At 37.1% G+C, this 18,982-nt stretch overlaps 1 pseudogene; it reads left to right on the top strand.

Annotated features, from left to right (window-relative positions):
- The first annotated feature begins 9,151 nt into the window (after window positions 1-9,151).
- Window positions 9,152-9,268, top strand: LOC132058696 (5S ribosomal RNA; annotated as a pseudogene).
- The last annotated feature ends 9,714 nt before the right edge of the window (window positions 9,269-18,982 follow it).

Raw genomic sequence — 18,982 nt, 5'->3', positions numbered from 1 at the left:
GCTTAGCTCTATCCTAGTTTTTTTTTAGAGTGGGCTTTTCACAAAAGATCGGGAACCCGAGCAGACAACTGGGGCTGAACCGTTAGGGCTGTTGGACTACCACAAACCAACCCCGCCTCATAATAATTCCAAAAGAAATATTTTGATTTTATACTGAAGGTATGACCACGTGCTCTGCGAAGTCGCCTTCGGAACAAAGTGTAAAATAATTGCCAGGAGTGGCGGAATTATGATATGCATACAATGATAGTTGATAATTGCGGGAAAGTAAACAAACAAATAGTTAAACAAAATATACTCACATTATATTGGAATCCTTATGGTTAGAACCTTTAAGTCCCCGGGAGATTTTCCATTCTATAACGGTTTGCATTTTGCGGGCGGGGTTAGCGCTCGGAAAAGCTACTTCAAACTCGTTGGTGCTCTTTTAGACTTTGTTTTAAAAGAGTCGCCACCTAATTTTTAGGAAATTAGGAAAACCAGTTTTGAAGGGTTTATTCATACACCGTGAAAAATTCTTCTTAATCCAAAGTTCTAGGTAAGGGTTCTGGTGATCCCCTAGGGAAGGTGTTAGGCACCCTAGTATTAAGGATCCGTACTATACGATTGACCTTCGAATTCCAATGTGTGAGTATTTGCATAAACTGTTTATTTGGTGTTTATTTCCCGCATTATAAAAATCTGTCATTTAAATATCATTTTGAAAAGAATTGAATGCATTCCCTTTACATATAGGGTATTTTGGGTTCGGATTTATAATACCCGGATATAATTAGTTCTTTTATATATAAGGATAGTAGTGTTTTTGTAAAGATAAAAGTTCATTTAAAGTATGGGATAAATGAGTTTTGTTCATGCTTGACTCATACATAGTCCGGGTTAATCCGTTTAATGCGTTTTTAGAATGTCCTTATATAAACTTTGTGTTTTCAATGGATTTACATAGATTTAATTTATGCAATGTTTGTTTATATAATCAAATTATCTTTCTTGGACCTGGAATTTTAACTGAAAGCTTAATGATTTGTAAAAATAGAAGTAGCGTTTTGACGTAGGCTTTGGCCCAAATTTATGCCTTTTCTGAAAAAATTAGTTGAAGTGTTTTAGGTCTACTGGGTTTTTAGCCAAAATTATCATTTGTTTTCTTTAGCTACTGGGCTCAGCCCAAAACGTGTTTTCTCTCATCTTTTCTCAAAAAATTTGGTTAAGTGGGACTTAAAAAATGTGATTTTTGGTTGGCCTTTAGCCCTCAAAATTCCTCAATCTTTTGACTGAGCCTAGTCCAAAGAAAATACCTGCGTTTTTGTGCATGAATACACTATACATATATATATATATATATATGTATGTATGAATTTAAAATCGTTTTTCTTACTGGTTTTTAGTCCAAAGAAAGAACCTGTTTTACGGCATTTAAAAGGATACTACATTTACGCTCAATTTTGAAATTATTATTTTCCTACCTGGACTTAGAAGAAATCTTTTGGAAAACTGAGTTTAAAACAAGAAAACATTCTTTTGGTTAAAGAAGAAAAAATGTCAAACCTGGTTTTTATTTGTTTAGGAAGATGATAACAATACTTTTTGTAAATGAATTAATCCCTTTCATTTTACTGATTTACTTAGCCCATTTTATCCTTTCAAAAAAATTGTTTATACTATGCCGGGTTTTTAAAAATCACGTGGGGACCTTAAGTCGAAATAAACGGTATATGTACCATTTGCCTAAGATGTCTAGCTCAAACCATAAGCTATTCCAGTAATAGTGTGAGTTGTTTTACAATATACAAATACAACACAACACTTTAATCAACACAAGAAACTGGTATGATAAAATTAAAGCAAGAGGGATAGACTAGGGGTGTACCAAACCTCTAGTTAACCATTTTTACCCATGGTTGGGCCTTCATGTCATTTTCACCCGTGACTGGGCCTTCAATAATATTAGCTTCCCTTTCTTTCAACGGACTCAATAATTTTATAAGGAAAATTTCCTATTGGGCCTTTGGCCCAAAAGGGTGGCTAGACTTCGGCCCAAATGGCCATGCAGTAATAGGGGAAAAAGATTACTGAACCTATCACTTGTATAATTATACACATATATATACATGTCACGCCCCGAAACCCACCCTAGATGTGACCGGCATCCGACGTCATGAACAACATCGGAAGAACCTAAATGACACAATAATAACACTTGAACCCGCCAGGTTCAATATTCGCCTCCAGCAGTTTATAAAATAAATGTAACATCAAGTTCCTTTTTAATAATCTTTCCTTATTAAATTAAACAAAGTTATAAGTAACTGCATATATTAGGATCACAATTATGAAATAAGATCAGCGGAAGTCTAATATAAGTAAATAGTCATAAACGTGGCAAACACCCATTAAGTCGTGCAAGACTTTGACAATCTACCCACAATTCTGACAACTATCTATGGAGCTTCTAAGAGACACAACAATCATCTAACTTCGGGATGCAGCCCAGAAATCTAGACTAATAAATGAAACAGGAAGTGTCCCACGAACAAAGATCTGGGCCCACCAAATCAACAGCAGTAGCAAGTTCTCCTAAGCGTCGAGAGTATCACGAACCTGCTCTTCTCTGTTACCTAACATACCATCAAAAATAACAATGGTATGCCTAAGTACTTTCGTGCTCAGTGAGTGCCTCGGGGACAACAAATAATATAAAAATAAAATATAATAATACATAAAGAAATCAGTTCTGAAAAGATAGTATAAAAACAGCATCCACTTTATGATTCTTAATATCATTTGTTAAACAGTTTACAAAGCCCTTAGTCAATATAAAAATAGTTATTCAACTTGTGTATCTCAATAAAAGTTATCAAAACAGATTATAAAGCCTTTTGTCGAGTTACAACTTTCAATTATGCTTTTCAGATTGATCATGATTGTTAACAACAGTTCCATGAGAGAATAAGAATATCACACATGCCAACACAGGCCCATGAATCAATCACATCGAAGGGATGACCGTAGAGGTTCCCTTGTCACAGCGCACCACACCGGAATATGAAATTCTCGTTGGCTATCCTTCCTCCCGAATAGCTGGGCATTAACCGCACTCCAGGTAACGAACCCGGTAGTGGCCACTCTTCCTCCCGAATGGCTAGGCAATTACCACACTAGGATCAATAGTGGTTACCCTTCCTCCCTAGTAGCTAGGCTAAACACAACAACAAAGTTCATAGTATAGAAGCCGATTCACAATTTGTCTCAAAGTAGTCACACCATCAAATAGCATTAAAGCTCATCATTCAAAACATGCCTTTATAAAGAATCAATCTTTCAAGAGAGTTTGCAAAAGAGACATATAAATTACCCTTATATTCAAAAAGGATTTTATTTTTAAAGAGACATACCTTAAATCCCGTTAAAATATCCCAAACGTAAGCTCCATGCTTCAAAGAATCATTCTACATCTAATTGAGGTTTGTATGACCAATAAACTATAGATATTCACCAAATTTGCAGCTACTGTTCATATCTTGAAACGCACGGTTACAGACCTCGAAATCCGATCTTCACCGTTCACATTTAAGACCTATATGTTGGGACAACTCAGTTAAAATTTGGGCTCGATCCAACGGTTATATTAGCGGAAAACGTCAATTTAATATGGCTGGTCGGAGGAAATTCTACAACAAAATACTAGGGTTTGTTACAAACTAGGTTTAATGTGGGTTTGTCCCCTCACACACATTAACCACTATTTAGACATGAATTAGAGTTCAAGAAACATGAAAAGATTACTTTTCCTTTCATTCGTTAAAGAATCTAGAATAAAATTTATACTTCCAACAATAGGTTCAAAAGTGATTTTCATTCAAAATAAGTTTTCAAAAGAGAGACATACAAATCACCTTTATAGTCAAAAATGATTTTAAAAGAGACATACCTTAATACATTAAAAATTTTTTAACAATTCACTTTTGTAATGAAGAACACCCAAACCCTAGCTTGAATCACTTTGGAAAGAATTATGCTGCAAACCCTAGGTTTTGGTCACAAGAATTATGTTAAGAATCATGGGTTTGGAATGTGAAGGGTGTTCTTACCTTTGATTTGAAGACTTAGAGGGATGATTTTCGTCCTTAGGGTTTGGAACGATGAAAAAAAATGGGAACAAAATAAGACCATACCCATTTTAAACCCAATTTTCTGCCAAAAACGGAAGAAGTACGTCCTAAAAGGACGTCCCGTACTTTCCGGGCGTACTTTGGGCGAAATCTCCAGCTTTTGGGCCCTTCAGTAAAACGGACATAACTTTTTGTACATAATTTTACTCGGGCTGGGCGACCTACCATTAGAAAGCTATTTCAAATATCTACAACTTTCATCAAGGAAGTTTTTCCAAATTCACAAACATTTTCATGAAAATAAACCAGAAGACAGACCTACCAAAACTTAGGTGAATTTAAGAGCCCTTAAGAACTTCAATTGTTGGTTTGACTTCAAAACGACCATCTTCCACCCGAATTCATCAAGAATGGATTCATATAGATATAATATCATCTTAACACTAGATTTTTTACATATTCACACCTAACCCCAATTTACGGAGTGTTACAATACATATATCAAATTTGTTGTAAAGTACACAATTAAAGCACTCAACTGTATACTATTGGCTTCACTGGTTTGGAACTCATACCATGCAAGGGAAAAGGTTGCCACCACTCGTATTCCCGATGCCGCACAAGTTCCAATGGGTTTCATGAACCGAGCATGGTTGGACATCAGGGAATGGCTAAGACCTATCCCTCCAAATCACCTCAACTTCCCAAACCAATGTTGCCATGGGATACAATCAGAGTCCCCATAATTGTGTACAAGCATCACACGTATGGAAGTAATTTAATTAAAAATAATACTAAAAAAATAAACTCAAAGTCATAATAAGGAGATTGAGATAGATATGGCAGTGTAGTGATATGAAAAAAATAAGATAACAGCTTCGAAATACTTAACTAATAAATGAGCCAAACGAAAATCACCCTCCTTTTCCTTTGCCTTTGGGGTTTAATGAAAACTAGCCCATTTCTAATTTTAACCTGAATTGGGCTAGGCCCAACTGCCCTTTAAAGGAAAACGCATTTGAAAGTTTAAGGCTTCAGTGAAGTTTCTATCCTCTTTTACTCATGTATACATGTTTTCTATAACTAGCTTTTTCCCTTATATACACATAGTATACTATGGTATACATATGTGATGTGTATATCAAATGTATACTATATGTATATACCTCTTCCCTTTCATTAGCCTATGCATATTCTGTGTATATTCGTGCTCTTATATTTGAATTTTAGACTCAAGATCATTTCATTCACTTAATTAGTCCCTGCCCCCTTAGAACAGTATCCATTTATAGACCAAAGTTGATTCAAGTCTAACTTAGTTCCTATGCATATCAAATAAATGATTCACCAGCTTCACATGTTAGCAGACCTCTTAGTAGTAAGTGAGAGCTGCTTAATGCAATAATAGAAACACAGTAAAGGGATGCAGGTAAAGAGAAAACTTCTATAACATGTGATTACAGAGAAGGGTTGGAACACCAAGAAATCTGAATTAAAACAACACTAAATGAACTGAAACTGAGCAAATTTAGATTCTCAGAGAAACCCATAGAAATGAGCCTTTGTTTTAATCAAACGGTAGTAATAGCATATACACAGCCAGATTTCATGTGAGTTACCACTTAAGTGAAAAAATAAAGGAGCGACCATGTTTATGACAAGGCCTCTAAGAAAAGAGGAATGACACAAGGTTTAGATAACTCTATGTGACTCAGAAATTTCTTAACCCTTAAAAAAATGACATTTAGTACTAACAACCTTAAACTAATGAAAGAAAGCAAAAATTACCTTATTGAAACAACCAATTTCTTCCTCCTAATTTCCTAAGTTCCTTTAGACATTCAAACAAGGTAACTTTTTCCCACCCCTTTCTATTTCCAACCTTTGATAAAATGATGAGATTCGAGGAAGATCAATGCACCCTTATGACAGGAATGCCCCCCATGGCCCATAGGCTTTGTCATGACACCTCTCATTTGGAGGGTAGATACTATGAGTCAAGCTATGCTCGAATATTCCCTGCCCCCTCTTTGAGGGGTTTTTGAAAAGACCACCCTAGGCCAAGTGGTTCATAAGCTGCCTGAGAACACTTTCAACATCCTTAATTAACAACATTAAGCCAATTCTAGCTTGTCACTTATTCATTTTTAAACACAGACTCAGTATCCAGTTATTTCATCCCATAGTTCTAAACATGATAAGACTTCAAAAGCATTAACCATATAGAGACAGATCTCATTAAACAGAGTATAACTTTATCCTATCAATCTAGGTTACACCACAATACATAGTAGTGTCTAAATGTAACAGTTCAAGTTCCAAAATAAGAGTTCCCACCATTCTTATATTAACTAAAATGTCCCCTTTTTAGATTCAACTATAGCTAGGACCACAATACAGATAGTCTAGGCATAAATATACCATGCAGGTTTTATTGAACGTATTCATTCTTAAACAACATAAAGCAAGCAAGTTTAAATTCTGGAACATGGATCTAGGTCCTGATAAATAACTTACTCCCAGAACTTAGTCAATGTAGTAGTTTTTAATCCCTTTAATTATGGCAGAAAATGTGACAGACCTTCACACTTTGTTTTAACTTGGTTTTAATAGCATAAAATCTCAAAGATCCCCCGCAGGCATGGTAAACTACTTATAATCAAACAAAAGGTCTCCGTGAATCCCACAGCCATGGGAATAAGGTTTAGAAGAAAAGGAAACCTCAGGTTCCTGAAAGAGAAATAGCGATAATGGTTGTTCCATAATATGAATCGGAGGTTACCGACCTTACTTCACTCCGATAAAGTTGTAGCTTTCATATGAGCTTTCATGCATACTATTTATATTATGTATATGAACATTATATTTATGGATCGGGTCATAAATTCCTCGGCACTAACATGTGATATTTATGGATCGGGTCGTACGTTCCTCGGCACTAACATGTGATATTTATGGATCCGGCCGTACGTTCCTCGGCACTAACATATTATATTTATGGATCGGGCCGTACGTTCCTTGACACTAATATATTATACTTATGGATCGAGTCGTACGTTTTTCGGCACTAACATATTATACTTATGGATCGGGCCGTACGTTCCTCGGCACTAACATATTATACTTATGGATCGGGCCGTACGTTTCTCGGCACTAACATATATGGATCGGGCTGCACGTTTCGCAGCCCTGCACTTATAGATCGGGCTGTACGTTCCACAACACTAACATTTATGGATCCGGTTGCACGTTCCGCAACACTAACACTTATATTATATATATACATATATATATATATATATATATATGTATGTGCTTACTTTTATATGATCTCTAAGATTTAAGCATTACATATTGCACGTTCCCAGGTGACAGGTCATCTTTATCTCATATTATGTTCCATAATTTTTGTTATATTGTTATTTATGCATTACATACTCAATACTCTATTCGTATAGATATCCCTTCATGTGGACACTGCGTTCATGCTCGCAGGTTCAGGTAGTCATTCAGATGAGCCAGACCAGTAGGATCTCCTCGGCCGCAGTCAGTGCGCTCCACTTTATCCGGAGCTGCAACTTTTGGTATGCCATATATGATATGTACAGATGTGGGTATGAGAAGGCCTTGTCCTATCTTTCTACAGCTAGACTCCATAGAGGTCTGTAGACAGTTGCATATAGTGGGAATATCATATAACTTTGTGGTCTCCTATTTTTCGTACAGCGCATGTAGTGGTCATGTTGGACTGTGTTGTCATCCGTTGCATGTATGCCTACATATACGTGTTCACGTGTATGAATTATGAGTTTTTTGAGATAGAGTTTATTGCATAAGTTTTGCAGCAGATGCTATCGCTCATATATGAGTTAGAAATGGGCCACTAAGTTACTCAACGTATGGCAAGTACGAGTTTAGGGTGCTTGAAGTAGTGATCGGGCACTCATAACGATCCATGGGTTTGGGTCGTAACAAAAGTGGTATCAGAGCAATTCGTCCTAGGGATTGTCTATAGACCGTGTCCGGTAGAGTCCTGTTTATGGGTGTGAATCTGGCAACACTTATAAAAATGAGGCTGCAGGGCATTTAGGAATCATTGACATTTCCTTCTATCTTAGATCGTGCGATAGAGCTAGAGTCTAGGAAAGATTATTTCTGGCCCCTTTTTCCTGTAAGTAAGTGCAGACTGACGAAAGATGAAAAGATCAGCCTCAGACGGTAGGGGTGCTAAGAAGGCCATAGAGTAGATTCAGGACCACAGGCTCTAGGACCGAGCAGGAGGAGCATTAGCTATTCCATCAAGACTGATCCCTCTGAGGACCCCGCGACAATTCCCCCAGAATTTCTGACTTCTAGAGAGGAGGATCCATCGGAGGACAGCTATGACACGGACCCATCTAAGGGTTCATATGGGACGCCAGAGGAGGAGATTTCCAAGACTGTACTAGAGTTGACTCCCCCATCTGCTCCTATGGCAGAGCACTACGTCAGACTAGCTACCCCGGTGAGTTGCGATTACTACAGCCCTCTATCCGGCCGTCGATAAACCAGAGCTACGCGGATTACCCGTATCCTTCGATTCGGATGAGAGTGATGACGAAGGCCAGACTAGCAGACGGTGGGAAGACAATGATGAAGAGGATACTTTACTTTATAGCCCACCAGATCAGGCTAAGGACCGATCTACTACAGGTATATGAGTCTTTTATTGGGATTTCCTATGTGTGTGCATTTACTGTAGATTATCACTTAATAGCGATGAGCGAAAATCCTTAGGGGACCAATAACCAAAGTATTTATAGGTAACTACGATCAAGGTGTTTTCACCGCCATTGGGAATCTTGAAATTTGGGATGAAAAGTAGTCATACATGCAGATTGAAGGTGGTTACTGAGGATTTAAAAGGCCAAAGTAGCATTTGCTTAGTCAGAAGAGTAAGATATCCTTTCTAATCCGGAGGGAGATGCATTACGAGAATTTATTAGAATACGTTAGAACTTCAACTTGTTCTAGGTCATGTGATAAAGGTCACGCAGTAGGGTGGATGCGATCGTACCAGCACTAACGCACCGGACCCCATTAGCACTCCAAGGTTAAGCGTGCTTGGGCGAAAGTAGTACTAGGATGGGTGACCCCCTGGAAAGTGTACTAAGAGTCCTACAAATTTAGACATAAGAGACAGATGAGAAGCTAGAGTAACCTAAGGAAAATTAGAGTATGCGGAGTGGTTGGAAACCCTAAAAGATCGCGAAGGATGAGGCGGACTAGACCGGCAAAGAGAAAGAAGGTGCATCACAGCTTTAGAATTAGGATAAGTTCGAATAGTATTTGGAAATACTTTGTAAGCGAGGCGTTAGTATATATATATATATATATATATATATATATATATATATATATATATATATATATATATGTGTGTGTGTGTGTGTGTGTGTGTGTGTGTGTGTGTATGACATCCCATATGTGGCTGCGCCAATCGATATGTGTGTCCCAGCAACCGACGTTGCTATATACTGAAGGCATTAATCGAACAGGGTAATGAAGTTCAAGTGACAAAAGTGGTACAAATGTTACAAAGTAAATAGATGTTATTTTCTCTACCGGTTAGAGTTGGAAAGTCCTAATGCAATAACATCAGGGAAAGGAAGAAAGTGAGTATATAGAAAGTAAAGAGATTAGAATGTCTTGAGAAAAAAAAAGTGTAAGAAACGAGGGTGAGTGAAGCTTCCAAGAGAGATGACGGGCAAGGCAAGGGACTATTTGGATAAAATTCGAAGGTAGGCATGCGAAAGGGATAAAGTATGGTAGTATGGAACAAAAGATGAATGTGTGGGGCTGGAGAACAGACTTCAATAAGTGGGACTAAAGGATAGTAACCACAAATAGGGATGTGAAGTAATAGAGAGAGAATGATCGGGCCTTGCAACGATACTAAGAGAGATTTCCGGCTCTCGAGAGGTATATAAAGGGATAAATGTGTAGTCATACTGACACGATTGCCTCGGAAACGGAGAAGCTTTCTTAAAAGATGATTTAAGAATAGAATGGATTTGCACGTTTAAAGGAATATTTCATGAACTTCAGGATCAATATTATAAAATAACAAATGGAGAAGGGCACTCGGGGAGGAAGGAACTCAAGGAAGGTTTGAGAATTAAAGTAGGAAAGGTACACTAATGGGCTGGTCAAAAGGAGAGGAGAGAAGAAGAAGGGAAGAAAAGAAAAATTGAGCAATCACCAAGGACAAGCGAGAGGATAATAAGCTAACAAAGCTAACCGGGAGGTAGTACATCAATGACATAGGATGAGGATAAGGAATACCGAGATTCAATTATAAAAGAAATAGAAGGATGTATGGGAAATATTCATGAGTATGGACTGGCTGTGGTGGCAGGAAGGAGAAGAAAGAAGAGAGTATATTTGCAAGGATTTCACGACACGAAGAACTACAACGCATAGGTGGGATGCAAATAAGTAGTCAAAGAAAATTTCGGATAAGTGAGCTAAGTGAATAAAAGGATTGATAGTGGAAGTGGAAGAGTGTAGCATATTAACTCTCAATGATATATTGTAGACGTAAGTGAAATTGGAAACTCAGAGTAAGAAGAATTTCAGTGATAATAGTTGTGGAGGAAGACGAGGGATAAAAAGAGCAAAGTGTGACCAAACACTCCGTAGAATGTTTTGATGGATTCCAATGTCCCCATTAACTCTTAATTCGGAAAATGTTAAGTCATAAAAGGTAGAAGTAGAAGGGCCTTAAAGAAGGCAGTGAGAATGGATCTATAATGCATAAGCGCTTCGTTTAAATGCAAAGCCCTCGATTAACAAAAAGAAAAATAAGTCAAGCTATACGATGAGAGAATTCCGGTATTATAAGAGACCAAAAGAGTTGGAGGATCGTTAGGGTTGGCCGATGACTACTGATACTCGGGAGTTACTAGTGTATAAGAACACCCTTAAAACAGGGGGGGAGGGGAATAGCAGATCTAGTCCTGAAACGAGGTATGGCATTGTCAAAATTCCAAGGAAAGAAAGATGTTAGCTTAAAGAGGCCAAAATTCGGGACGTAGTGGCATATCAAGAATGCATTAAGAGGAAGCAGAAACGAATTAAAGATAAGCATACCACAAAGCGGGTATGAAAAGGAATTAAAATGGATCAAGAGAATACTTCATGCGGGCGTGAGATATGATATTTTTAGACCAGGGAAATTTGTGCCGCACCTAAATAGGCAGCGACGTATCCTAAAGAGTAATAAGGAGAGTAAGAAAGGTCTACAAGCTAACTACAAAGAGAATGACGAAATGGATGATGAGTACAAAGGACACTTTGGGTTACAACGGAAGAAAATCTTGATATTAAAGGAAAAATATGAGAATCTTAACAAAAGGAGTAACGATAAGCGGTGTGGCGATCTCTAAAGAGAGGAAGAACGATGTGGGTGACAGATAGAAAGGCAGCAGCATCACCAGAAATTAGAAAGTATATCACGAGTCACTAACCATACTGAGTATAAGGGTATGTATTATAGAATTATATGAACCATCAGCGTAAGGTTATGCCCCGCAGATGGGAATGGACACACCGGAAATCCAACAAGGAATGACAACTAACTAAGTGATCACTGGAATAAGGAAGTCAATGGTAAGTATACCATACTGATGTTAGAAAAGAAGCTGTGGTAAAGAGATGTGAGGCAAAGGAATTAAAGAGAGAGTTTTGACAAGAACTCGAAGATATTGTGAGCTATAGACTAGTTCGAACTATGATTATTGGTTCATCGCAATATATAATCTTGCTACGAGGAATAATAAAGATGGTGATGGAACATTAGGAACCGTTGAGAGATTGTATTGAGGATATGGTTATAAGCGATCATGGAAAAAAATTAAGACGGATGATTGAAGAAACGTAACCGTTAAGAGTAAAGATTTGTCGAAGAGAGTATTGATCATGTTGAACAAGAATTAAGACGGATTAGTATAAAAAAATTTAATGAACCGTTAGAGAGCTTGGCCGATGAATTACGGGGGGATAATCTAGCACGTATCTAAGCTTAACAAGTACAAGTAGGGACAGCCAAGATAGTATTGGAGGAGTCAACAAAAGAAAGTGTTGTATTCAAGCAAGGGAGTTATCTGTTAATAAAGAAATGAGGAACGAAAATGAAGGACGCTCGCAGGACGGCGAGTAGCCGTGGCGTGGCTAGTTGAACCACAAGAATGAAGACAGAATAAGAACGAAACACTAGTTGACTTGTGATTATATACATGAGGATTGAAGACTATACGACTCACAAATGAATTTGATAAAGAGCTAAGAAAGAACAGGACGAAACTGACCAAATTATAGTATAAGTATACGGTAATCGAACAAAAATTCAATGAGGATATTGAGGATCGGCGCACTACAACATTCGAGGACGAATGTTTTTAAGGGGGGAAGGATGTTACACCCCGTATCTTCGAAGAAGCACTTATCAAATTTGAAACATAAGTACGTTGAGTTATGGTTAAGTAAAACCACTTTGGAATATAAGGAGCAAGCATTATTAAGTATATTTAATGAGTGAAGGATGTATATAAGGTATACCGGAAGGTTTTATAAGGAAATGAGTGGAAGAAATGGAGTAGTACGACTTTGGAGAAAGGATGGGTAAAGTTTCGTGTGAAAATTTTGGTCCAACTTGAGGGAAGAATATCTCTTAGCATATGAAGTGTTTTGAAGTGAAACAAAAGCCTAAAATGAAGTTCGTCGAGTCTAGTTTCCAATACAACAAACCGCTCATCGATAGGACATCGGAGTAGAGAATTATGGATGTTACAAGTTCGGCTGACAAAGTAGAAACGCGTGCTACAGTAACTGCTACAGTGACCCCGACTCGAATTTGAACCTTATAAAAGGGGGAAAACCCCATTTTTTTCACCAAAAAAAAAAAATAGATTTTAGAGCAGCAGCACAAAGGGAAATTTTTTCATTAAAAAAGTCGAGGGTTTGATTGATTTTCAAGTAGCGAAGCGTTAATCAAGCCCCGGATAACGCATGGTTGTGATTCTAGTATTGTTTTGCGGTGGATTTTAGCGTGGATTCAAGTGGATATCGAGGATATTGCTGTTTTAACAAGAATAAGGTATGAATCTCTTTCTATTTATGTTTATATAGGTTTATTCGCAGAGACAAAGTCGTTAAATAATTGTGTAGTAAGTTGGTTAGTTATGGAAGTTGGAAAACAGCGTGTGGGCCTTTTTATGGTATATATTGGTGTTGGAAATGATGTTATTGATGTTGGTATTGTTGTTGTTGTTGTTGGTTGCTGAATTGAGATTTCGGGCTAGGCATATAAACAGGGGAGATGCTGCCCGATTTTCGGTAGGATATAAAATAGTTTGATTTGAAAACTTAGTACAAGTATACAACAATGAGTCTAACATTAGTGTGAATGCTCTTAAATGTAGACTTGCGAGCTCGGACGAATAAGTGTAGATAATTGGAGGCTGAACAGGTATGTTAAGGCTCGTCCCTTTCTTTCAAAGGCATGATTCTTATGTTATGATCTCATACATATTTCCATAACCACCTTGTTTCCAAGAGCTAGAAGTTTATGAATCTTAAAGCTTCTTATGATGTTAAAGATGAGAGTGTTTTTATGAGGATTACGATGATGATGATTTTATGTTTAAAAGTCTCAAGTTATGATTTCAACAATGATATGAAAATGTTGAGCTATTTCATGATTTTCTCGATTTTATTCATTGTTGTTGATCTCACCTTATGAATTGTTCCTTCGAGGTGAGATATAGCGATAATGGTTGTTCCATAATATGAATCGGAGGTTACCGACCTTACTTCACTCCGATAAAGCTGTAGCTTTCATATGAGCTTTTATGCATACTATTTATATTATGTATATGAACATTATATTTATGGATCGGGTCGTACGTTTCTCAGCACTAACATGTGATATTTATGGATCAGGCCGTACGTTCCTCGGCACTAACATGTGATATTTATGGATCGGGCCGTATGTTCCTCGGGACTAAAATATTATATTTATGGATCGGGCCGTACGTTCCTCGGCACTAACATATTATATTTATGGATCGGGCCATACGTTCCTCGGCACTAACATATTATACTTATGGATCGGGCCGTACGTTCCTCGGCACTAACATATTATACTTATGGATCGGGCCGTACGTTCCTCGGCACTAACATATATGGATCGGGCTGCACGTTCCGCAGCACTACACTTATGGATCGGGCTGTACGTTCCACAACACTAACATTTATGGATATATATATACGTTTATATATATATATATATATATATATACACACATGTATACATATATATGTATGTGCTTACTTACATATGATCTCTAAGATTCAAGCATTACATATTGTACGTTCCCAGATGACAGGTTATCTTTATCTCATATTATGTTCCATATTTCTTGTTATGTTGTTATTTATGCCTTACATACTCAGTACTCTGTTCGTACTGACGTCCCTTCCTGTGGATGCTGCATTCATGCCCACAGGTTCAGGTAGTCATTCGAATGAGCCAGACCAGTAGGATGTCCTCAGCCGCAGTCAGTGCGCTCTACTTTATTCGGAGCTGCAGCTTTTGGTATGCCATTTATGATGTGTACAGATGTGGGTATGACAGGGCCTTGTCCTGTCTTTCTACAGCTAGACTCTATAGAGGTCTGTAGAAAGTTGCATCTAGTGGGAATATCATGTAGCTTTGTGGTCTCATATTTTTCGTACAGCGCATGTAGTGGCCATGTTGGACTGTGTTGTCATCCGTTGCACGTATGCCTACATATACTTGTCCACGTGTATGAATTATGAGTTTTTTGTGACAGATTTTATTGCATAAGTTTTGCAACAGATGCTATCGCTCATATATGAGTTAGAAATAGGCCACCAAGTTACTCAGCATATGGCAAGTACGAGTTTAGGGTGCTTGGTCAGTTGTGATCGGGTACTCATCACAGTCCATGGGTTTGGGTCGTGACACTAAGAGAGATGCTAGATTTCTCTTTTAAAAAAAAATGAATCAGAGCATAAGTGAGTTGTTTTAGTTTGAAACATGTTGGAAATTAATATGAACTAGTCAGTATCCAACCTTCGCTAATGTTAAGATGTGATTGTTATTTATTCAAATCTTAACCAAGAGGAACAAATTAGTTAAAAGAGAGAAGAAAAAACTCCATACTTAGTTTTAAACGCACGGGATAGTCCAGCAAGTTGGTTTTGAAGGAAGTTTTTCTTTTAAAACAAAAGTTGGGTTAGAATTAAGATAACAAGTTCCTGTTTGTCACTATTCTTGCTTTAGCTCATAACAAAAGGAGTATTTCAAGATGCACAGAACCTTAATTCACAAAGAGAGAGCATGACAAGAAAGAAGACAACATATTTATTCATGCTATTTTGCAAGAGGCAAGATTCCAATCCACCATTATGATCAAACAAAGGCCTTGAAGTTTCTCACTCAGGCAGAATTCAAACTCAACTAATATTTTGAAAATAAAAATAGAAGGTTTATTATCAAGAGAATTTAACATGGAACTAAGCAACTACCAAAGTACATTTTTTGATTTCAACTCTTAAGTGGGGGGAAAAGTCCCAATACACACTAGTTACAAAGAAACAACAAGAAATGCAAGTTTAAGCTTCCCTTTAACCTATTTTTAACATTAGGGAATAAAGACTTTGGCAACTAAGAAATCAACCTCACATTCTAACTTGAGCATTCAATGACCAAAGGTAATCAATTAATTAAACCCACTGAAGCATATGAAAACAGATTCTGAACTAAAACTTCAAGAATAACAGATATTAGTACTTCAGTGATATAATAAATTCTACCACGGCCTATTCTTTCCTTTTAACATGTTGTGAGCTTGTTAAACCTATGAATGGAAAGATTCTAACTCTGTAACACTTTAGCTATACTAGGACATTGTTAATACACATATTGAACCAAAGTAAAGACCGGAATGATTTCTTACTCAAATATGCTTAAACATTGGATACTTTAAGCTTAAAGCACTTAATTCATAACTAAGTTCATGTCACATTAGTCAAGCTAATCAAAACTTGAGCTAATCTATACTAACATCTATACTAAACCAGTGCAAACACAATAACCTTCATCATCCAACTAATAATCTGCATCTGATATAACTACAAACTAGTCTACTTTAAACAGTAACGCACACAAGTACTAAAAATGCTAATCGTACACTAATAACATACTAACAGAAATTAAGACTGAAATTAAAGGAGAAAAGAAACTAAGGGTTACCTTTTTGTGGAGCAGCGACAGGGGCAAAGAGAGTTGAGTCAATCACGTTCGACCTTTCACCAATGACTAACCGACTCGAACTCGAAAAATATTTAACTTGTTTCGATAAATTCAAGAACTCGATTTACAAGAGAAAATTTCTTGTTTTAAGCCAAGTCATTGAAAAGTTTAGAACTTGGGGATGTTAAAACCTATTGTAGGATTAAAAACCTATTGTTGTTCTCAAAAAACCTCTTGGATTGTGAAAAGTTAAGGGCACTAGAGGCGGCTCCCTTTTTTTCCCCCTTTCTGGGGTTCCAAACGCAAGCATTTATAGGGAGGAAAGTTAGGGTCTCAACTTTAAGCGGGAATTCGAATTTCGAATCTTCTTTGGAGAAGCCAAGTGGAAATTGAAAAGAAAAAAAATGAAAAAAGAGCATGTTACCATTTAGGAATTCAATCCACTAAAGAAAGAAAACAAGAAACATTTATGTTATTGCCCAAAATGGGCGAACATCGTCTGGAAGACTCAGCAACTCATTGAAAGTTTGCCAAGAAGAGGCGTTTGAGAGCTGATCTTTCAGGGTTCGTTTGGTTCCTGTTCTCTTATGTTTTTTTTTTTGGGGAAAATGAAGAACCCAAGAGATTTTTGGGAATTAAATGAGGAATTAGGCCGAATTGTTAGTTTGGGCTTCATGGTCTGAGGTTATATTAGGATTTAAAAGATAGCCTCTGGTATTTCAATTGTAGTCAAAATATTTTCGTAATTAGCCACATTGCTAAAAATTGAAATCCTTTCACAATCGAACCAATTTAATAATTAGCCAAATTGAAGTAAAATTGAGATTAATCACACAATCCATTAATTAATAAAGCTTCTTTACTTTAACAGAGTAAAATATGACTTTAATTTGACAACATAATTAATTAAAACACTCGTTTTCGTGCAAATTGATTTTCAAACTAATAAAATAGAAATCATTAATATTTCAAATTATATGTAAAATATGCATAATATATATTTGGGTATTTTTCCAATTGAAATGGCCGAATAACACCTAAAGTATTTAAAACGATATTTTTTTGATTTTCTGAATAGTCATTTTTACTCTGTTTGAAGTTCAAAAAGCTTGACTAGTTAATTTAAATTTTTGGAGGGCAAAAATTGGGTGTCAACAACTGCCCCTTCGTTGTTCAGGGATGGCGGGACCATCCCTGAGCAACGAAATTTGACAAACCCAATTTTTGACCGACCGAGTCAATTCATCCCTTAAAGCGAAAAGTGCATGCTTTGAAAATTATGGTCGATTTTGGCATTGGGTTTCTACATATCTCAGGCAATATGAGAATTTTGGCCACTTGTAGTTCGACTCGATTTTTTAAAAAACTTTCAAAATTGCCCATGTGTCGAACTTATGAGACACAGGAGCTTGGGACATGATCGAGGGAGTTTGGATCACGGCCGAGCTCTCACAGTGAGTTCGCCTACATATCTCTGTCCTCAGGAATCAGGCCGTATGTAGTTCGACTCGATCGGTAGAAAAGCGTATTCCTTATGCGGAAGTAACCTTCGGTTTGAGATAGATGACTTCAAACTTTTGTGTACGGAAAAGATGCTTGCAATTTCTAAGCTACGAATGTGGCGGGCTTCACACTCATAATTAAGTCCTTGCACAGATATAATTTTGTATAGCTTAAGTATGTCGTCACCTAGATTTGAAAGAAGGACTGATGATTCCCTAGTGTAGGTTCAGAGATTACACTAGATGCGAAACTCAAAGATAGCGATGTTTCCTTTTTATGGAGAGTGGTTTTGACACGGAAGAAACACCTACATGCCTTCTACAGAGGTGTAGTTTGATATTGGTGAAAGGTGATCCTCAATTCTCACCACGAAGAGTCTGCTCCTTTCTTCTGCAATGTGCCCCGGTTTACTGCTATGAAAAAGTTCCACGTTGCTCCGCATGTACCTGGATCTGATCTGATCTAATCTGCCTGCTCTATTTGACGACTACCAATCTTCTCCCACCTGCTAAGCAATGCTGTGATTGATTTTGATGATGAATACTGTGGCCATCTTGTTACACCTCGCATTTTGTGCGTAGTCGGAAGAATTGGAAATAATTCGGAATGGTAAGAAATAAGGCTTTAATTGGATCCTACTTAATGTGCATGTGATGCCTAAGGAAATATTGATGCGGAAATGTTAAGGAAGGTTAAGGGCAAAATTGGAACCTTGTAAATTAGTCCCGTGAATTTCCAAGAGCGATCCATCAACTATTGGGCTCAACAAAAAAAATGAGAAAAATTAAGCCCAAAAGGCAAGGGTGGCCGGCCATGTTATGGCTTGGCCCAACCCATGATTAAGTCATGTGACTAGCATGTGCTTAACTAATTATAAGTAAGAGTTAAGTTTCAAGAAAATTCAAGAAACAATTCAACAAGAAAGACAAGAGCAAAAAAAAAAAAAAAAAAAAGAAAGAGAGAGTATTCGGCTGAGCATAAGGGAAATTCACCCTTCAAAATCTTGTTCCAAAAATTGGTATCTTGTGATTTTCCTACTAATTTTGGTTTT

The sequence above is a fragment of the Lycium ferocissimum genome, chromosome 5 (genome assembly GCF_029784015.1).
Source record: "Lycium ferocissimum isolate CSIRO_LF1 chromosome 5, AGI_CSIRO_Lferr_CH_V1, whole genome shotgun sequence".
NCBI lineage: Eukaryota > Viridiplantae > Streptophyta > Magnoliopsida > Solanales > Solanaceae > Lycium > Lycium ferocissimum.
This window is presented reverse-complemented; position numbering and strand designations above follow the sequence as displayed.